The following is a 7,323-nucleotide window of genomic DNA, read 5'->3' as shown; positions in this document are numbered from 1 at the left end:
TCTGATGCGCTACCAGGGGAGATGATCCCCTGGTGGATTTCACTGAGGCTTATGATGTCATAAAGTTGGTCCAGTAGAAGCTATAGTCATGGGTAGAATAGTATCTTCTAGAGCTGGAGTTGTGCTTCTGTGGAGAGCAGCTATGGTTGCAGCACAGCTTCTTCATAGCATCTGATGAGTGTTCAAAGCATACACCTGGCTAGCTGATGGGCTGATAGTCTCCTGTTCCAGGCAAGTGGAATCCAGTAAAGGGTCTACCAGCTGTCAAGGATTCACATGAGCCTGGCCCTCCAACACCTTAGCTTATTTAAATGAAAAATGAACATTAAAGCTGGGGCTTAAAATAAAGGTCTATCATTAACATTCACAGTGCTCTAACAGTATTTTATATAACTTAACAGGACCTTACTTTTAACAAAATTGTTGAGGATAGCTGGGTCATTTTATCTATCTCACAAGTTCTAGTATTAAATGTGTGGAAAAAATACCATTCAAATACTAACCAAAAGTCAGGCATTGTGGTCACAGTAACATAAAATTAATACAACCATTTACACCCAAACTTTAAAGATTTGTTTGTTTATTTATTTATTATGTACAGTGTTCTGTCTACATGTCAGAAGACGGCGCCAAGATCCCATTACAGATGGTTGTGAGCTGCCATGTGGTTGCTGGGAATTGAACTCAGGACCCCTGGAAGCACAGTGAGTCCTTTCAACCTCTGAGCCATCTCTCCATCCCAACACCTAAACTTTAATACATATGAGAGAACAGACAGGTATACAATTGGCCCTGTACATTTTACCTTACCTCAATCAGAAACCAAACAATGAAGCCATAAAAGACTAGTGAAATAAGCAAGAAATCAAGCAACAGAATTATTTTGATCTAAAAAATGTATAGTCTTTAGCCAAAATGACTAAGAAAAAAAGTTATGCATCACAAATTGCTAATATCAGAAGGAAAGAGGAAATATCACTACTGAACCTATGAACTTGAAGGAAAAAAAAATCCCGTGATAACCTATATGACACAGTAAGCCAATTTCTTAAGACACCATCTGTCAAAATTTATACAGGAAGAAATATAAAATCTTTGTCTGCATCTATTAAGTAAAATGAATCAACAGTCCATAACCAAGGTGTCAATCATATTTTACCAAATGTTCTAAGAAGGAATTACACATATTCCCTAAAATTCATCCAGAGGACAGAAAGAGAGCATATACTTTCTAACTCATTCTATGACACCCACTGGAATTCTAAAACTAAGTAGAAATATTATAAGAAGTATACAATAGCTCTCCAGAACACAGAGGTAAAACTTCCTAACAAAATATCACCAGTCTGAATCCAACAAAATCTCATCAAATTGGATCTAACAATGGAAAAATGGAACCGCTATGAAGGCAAGATCTTGACAACAATCCTGATGACCAGGGGTTGATGCCCAGAACCCACATGGTGAAATAAGAGAACTGACTTTTTTTCTGGTATGCTCAGACCTACACATCTATGCATGCATGCAGAGTAATAAAAAATAAACACAGAACAAGGGAATCGCAAGAAGTAAAACCCAACAAAACTATTTGTAATACCTCAGAAAAAAATGGCTATCAATTGTTCTCCATCATTGTGGAGGCTGGAGATTAGCCTTGGTTGGTCTGTTATTCTATAAGATTTACATCAAATTCACATAGAACAAATAAATATATTTGTTACTCTTGGACAAGACAGCAGAGTCACAAAGAGCAGAAATCCTCACTTGGACTTAGCATAATTGTTAGAGCCCAGCAAATATGTTGTGTACTGTGTCCACATTAACTGCCTGTTACTATTAGATGGTGTGCATAATGTGTTCTGTAAGCCATGTTGCTCATGTGTCATTATGTTGTGTGTGTGGTTGTGTTGTATATTGCATATCATTTGTGGTATGTATATGTACTATGTTGTATGCTGTATATACTGGGTTGAATATTCTGTATGTATATTGTTATTCAGGTGAATGTGAGGTATACAGTGTCAGTATTGTATACTATACCATTGTATTTATGAAGTGTGCTTTGTGTGGTGTTGACTATGTGCCGTTGCAGCTAGGCTATGTATTGTATTTATGATGTGTTGTGCATATGCCATGTTGTAGTTATAGTGTTTTGTATATGTTGTGCTATGTAGATGCTGTGTATTATTTTGCATGTTGTATTGTTTCTGATGTGCACTGGATAATGTGTCATGCATATTTTATATATTGTTCATGGACACATTGCATAATGTATGTGCCATACTGTTATGAGTCCTGAAATGTATGTGGTATGTGTCTCGTGCATGTGTGTGTGTGTGTGGTTCTTGTGGGAAACCAGGAACTGAGGTTGCATGTTGTTTGCCAACACCGGTGCTTTCAACGTGTACTGTGGGACACTAGTAAGGAACATTTGCCTTGAGACTGTGGTAGTGTGACCTGGCCTGAGCAGTGAAATCTTCATGTGAATTTCCTTGAAGAAAAAGAAATCATGTTTTTGATGTTCTCTTTCTCCTGTTGACCATGTTATTTAGACATTTACTTAGACTTGTGTGTTGGGAACTGCCTGTAGTTTCCCTTGTGATAAATGTGATTCTGATGTTAAGCACAGGGGTCTTCTGGGAAAAGAAATTAGTCTTGGAAGATGGGTATTTCTCTTAAGACCAGTAGTCCTTCCTCCAGGTCTGGTGCTTCACCATGGAATAGTGATGCTGAGATCACTCTGCAAGGATGCTTCCAGTTTGCCTCGCCACCACCTTTTGATAAGCATCATGGCTATTTCTTGCCTTGGCAATAGGTACTCGAAGTATAGAGAAGCTACGGTAGTCCCAAGGCATACAGAGGCACATATAGAATTTGGACATGGGAGGTCTGACCCCAGTGCTTCCCATATCCTGAGATACAACACAGACTTCTTTCAGAGATCCATCAAATCCATATTATACAAATAAATATTGGTAAAGACAAGCACACTAAACACATTTAGTATTTTTGTAGAACATGTTAGCAACAAATTCTGTTGTTTAAGAAGTATGACAATAGGGGGCTGATGAGATGGCTCAGTGGATGAGGACACTTTGCATGTAAGCCTGGTGACCTGAGTTCAACCCTCAGAAACATCGTTAAAAGTCAAGGGAGAGAACAGACTCTACAAAGTTGCCCTTCAACTTCAACTTCTACATGTGCACTGTGGCATGTACATAAACGTGAATACACACAAGCACATGAAAAAAAATGACACTGGGGTAGTGGTACATGCATACAATCCCAACAGTCCTAAGGTTGAGGGAGGAGGACTAAGAACCCACAGATAGTCTCTCTGAGCTATGTAGTAAGCATGTCTAAGACCCTTGTATTACTTCCCAAATCTGACAATGCCTTGACTTCCTATTCACTTTGTAAGTTGTTGAGGACTCTTGGCTGGCAGTCTTCTTTCTTTTGAGTTTGCTACCCGTATTTGTCCCTGTTAGAATAACCCAGTTGTTCTGAGAGGCATGAAAGGAGTTTCTTGTTGTCATCTTTGACTTTCAATAGTTTAATCATAATCTGCCTAAGTGTGGCTCTTTTAAAGTTTATTCCACTTCAGCTTAATATATACATTTTCTATCATATTTGGTTTTGCCAAATTTCCTTCTTTTGAGACAAGTTTTTAAATAGTCCAGACTGGTCTGAATTAAATATGTGTGTTTGGCCTTGAACTCCTGATCTTTCTGCCTCTATTTCCCAAGTGATGGAATTATAGGTGTGTGCTACCACACATAACCTCATATTGGTTTTCTTTTCAAAAAGTTTAAATAACTTTACTTATTAAAATAACTTTATTTACATATTGTGTGCCCATACACTTGCCAGCATACATGTGGAGTTTAGAGAAGTTGCAGGAGTCGGTTCTTATAATATAGATTCTGGGTATGGAACAAAGGTTATCAGGCTTGGTGGCAAGTGCCTTTATCTGCTGAACCATCTCATCAGCCTATAGTGTTTCTCTTTCTTTCTTCCTTTCTTTCCTTCCTTCCTTCTTTCTTTCTTTTTTCTTTTCTTTTCTTTTCTTTTTTTTTTTTTTTTGAGACAGGGTTTCTTCTGCTTAGTTCTGGCTGTCCTAGAACTCACTCTGTAGACCAGGCTGGCCTATGAACTCTGAAATCCACCTGCCTCTGCCTCCCAAGTGCTGGGATTGAAGGCAAGCACCATCACTGCCTGACTATAGTGTTTCTTAAAAACATTTTTTTAGGATGTTCTTCTCCATCCTTAAGGGTCTCTCACTATATGACCATACATTTCTCCTCATTCTGTATTACCTTTGTACCTTGAATAAGGAAAATGGTCCTTATGGACCATTCTTTGCTAATTCTTTGTTTTCTCAAATCTGCTGAACTCTAGTGGACCTTGAGTTCTTGTATTCAATTCAAGAATTTCTACTTGTATTCTTTCTCTGATGACTTTCTTTTCTTGGTGAGACACCATTCTCCTATGACCCCATTCTTTAGACATGTAATTCCACTCATATGCAGTAGCAGATTTAAGGTCATCTGGACTTCTTTAGAGACAGGTGTTACTGTTTTTGCCCCCACCATTAGCATATGGCCTACATCTTATTATTATTTTTGTGTGTGTGCCTCATGATTCGGGGGTTAAAAATGTAAGACAGAATGAAAATTCTGTGAACAAGCTCCTTCTTTCTCTCCATAGGCTTTGTGCTGCTCTCTTGGACTGACTGTAATACCTAAAAGGCATAGTATTTGAAGTTCCTGCCCAGTTAGTTTATGTGATTAGTTAGCAAGTAAACCAAGCTTTCTCTAAGTAGTTTGGATCACTTTTAATCAACTACTCGTCGCATTCAGAAACAATACCAGGCCTTTTGTAGACCTTTTGCAGATGCACATGCCTTCATCATGCATCTTTCTATGCCGCCCAAACATTCTACAAGTTTCTTTTTCTGGATTTTCCTTGTTGTTCTGTCATCATCTGTCTCCAGAGGCACTGAAGGCTCAGGTAACTTCAATGATAATGTTTGACAAACACAATAGACATAGACTTCCCAGGATCCAGACAGGTCATATGTTGCAGGATTTTTCCTGTTCAATCACATTAGGGCAGTGGGAGGCCTGTGATTGGACAGAGAAAAGAAGGCGGAGCTAAGAATGGCAGAAACAGAGAGTCTCAGAGTAGGGGGAGAATCAAGCTGGCTGCAGATACATACCTGCATGACGTTTTCCAGCCACAAGTAGCTATGATTTCACAAGATTAGAAATATTGGGATAAAGCTTTTATCATTATCAACTGGCTCTGAAATTATTGTTTTAGCATCTTGTAAATTGTGATATTACTGATACATAAATCCGATTGGTTAATTAAGCATTAAGAGTCTTGATTCTACTGGGGTACTGGGTGTTATTACGTGTTGGCTAACTGTTGGGTGCATGATAATGAGCGGATAGGAACTCGTGGGGGATCAGGGGGGAGGTACGGAGGGGAAGCTGGAGAGATGGCCGGTGGGAGCCCTGTGGTCCAGCCTAGCCAGAGAGTTGGCAGGCAGGCAGGCAGGAGCGTGGAGGCGTGGTCCAGCACCGTGGAGAGTTGGCGGGTTCATTTTTTAATATTTCCCGCAACAGTCATACAGTAGCAGTTTTCTGGGAATTAGACAATTCTAAGACCTACTCTTTATCCTTTGGAGGTTACAGGTTTTCACTGCTGTTGCGATCCAAAGGCTTCTGTATAACTTTTTTTTTTTTTAATGTTTATGTTTTTAATTGCTATTACTACTAGAATGTAAGAAGTGAAGATTCATAGTCTTATAGGTAACTCATTAAACATCTATTAAACCTGAGTTTTGGGGGTTATTCTCTTGAGGTTTTCAAGTAGATAGCCACTTCTGAAGATATCTTTCCTTCTCAGTATATAGAGACAATATGTTCCTTTTTATCCTGAATTTTTCCAGGAGTTCTAGAATAGCCTCAAATAAATTAAGACTTCCTGGATTATTTTGCATTTTCATGACCCAGCTGTTTTTGAGATAATTATGCCACTAGCCTTTTATCTTTATTATATTATTATATGTTTCATTACATTTATCTTTAGCCTTTAATAAAACTATCAAGAGGTAACAGGAATTCTTTGAATGTAAACTCACTAAATGAGAGTCTTGTACAGTATGTAAATGTTTATAGATCATTCATTCAAGAGATATGTGGTTATCATTTGCATGCTAAGAACAACCATCAAAAATTAATACTCATACAGTCTCTGCTCTTAGTAGATTATAGTCTAGGCAGAAAGATTATGTCTACTGAAACTCTGGTAAGTAAGATGAACAGGGCTAGTGAGATGGCTTGGTGGGTAAGAGCACTGACTGCTCTTCCAAAGGTCCTGAGTTCAAATCTCAGCAACCACATGGTGGCTTACAACCATCTGTAATGAGATCTGACACCCTCTTTGGGTGCATCTGGAGACAGCTACAGTGTAGTTATTTATAATAATCTTTTTTTTTTTTTAAAGATGAACAGAAGTGACAAGGTGCCAAAGGCCTGAACCATGGAGGTTCCTTAAGGTTTGACTGCTGGTAAAGGACACTGAGAAAATCAACTTTACATCATGTGAAAGGACATGGGCTATGTGCAGGCTCTTATCCTGTGAAAAGCATCATGGAGATGTTGAGGTAGGAAGAATCATGGTAATTAAACTTGAATACAAGTAGACCCTGGAGGAAATGTGGGTGGTGAAGTCTCAAAGAATGGGAGAGATGACAGACTTTTAGTCTTCATTGCAAAAGCAATGGAAAATAGTAGTTAGAATTTGTCTTTAAAACAAAGACAAATGGAGCAATGGAGAACAGGGAGTTGACAGTAGAAGAGACAAGATGGCATGAGGCATTTGCAGAAGTAGGTATGTCTTCAAGTCAGGATTAAAGACTTAGTGTGTGTGTATGTGAGTAAGGGAGCCAGGGCAGGATGCTGTTTAATCCTCAGTTCATGTACCTAGACAGACAGAGGCAAAGACTGGAGGGAATTGTGCTAGAATGCATAGAAGAAAGATGCTATAGAGGGAACTGGATGATCTATTTGTGATGCTAATTTGGAAAACACAGATGGTCAGTGTTATTCAAAATAAAAAACAAAAAACAAACAAAAAAACAAACAAAAAAACCCCAAAAAACAAAAAACAAAAAACAAAACCAAGAAACATAGCCAGGCACTGGTAGCACATGCCTTTAATCCCAGCACTTGGAAGGCAGAGGCAGGGCAGAGGCAGGAGGATTTCTGAGTTTGAGGCCAGCCTGGTCTACAGAGTGAGTTCTAGGACAGCCAG

The 7,323-nt window shown here is 38.7% G+C and overlaps 1 long non-coding RNA gene across 1 annotated transcript in view; it reads left to right on the top strand.

The window, feature by feature from the left end:
• Positions 1 to 598: 598 nt before the first annotated feature.
• LOC116080867 overlaps positions 599 to 7,323 on the top strand; it is a 12,435-nt gene continuing 5,710 nt past the window's right edge. The window contains exons 1-2 of the long non-coding RNA XR_004114645.1: positions 599 to 704; positions 6,514 to 6,673. This is a non-coding gene — a long non-coding RNA (uncharacterized LOC116080867). The remainder of the gene's footprint in view (positions 705 to 6,513; positions 6,674 to 7,323) is intronic.

Source organism: Mastomys coucha, unplaced genomic scaffold, assembly GCF_008632895.1.
Source record: "Mastomys coucha isolate ucsf_1 unplaced genomic scaffold, UCSF_Mcou_1 pScaffold6, whole genome shotgun sequence".
In the NCBI taxonomy this organism is placed as follows: Eukaryota; Metazoa; Chordata; class Mammalia; order Rodentia; family Muridae; genus Mastomys; species Mastomys coucha.
Note: the sequence above shows the minus strand (reverse complement) of the source record. Positions and strands in the feature narration are given on the sequence as shown.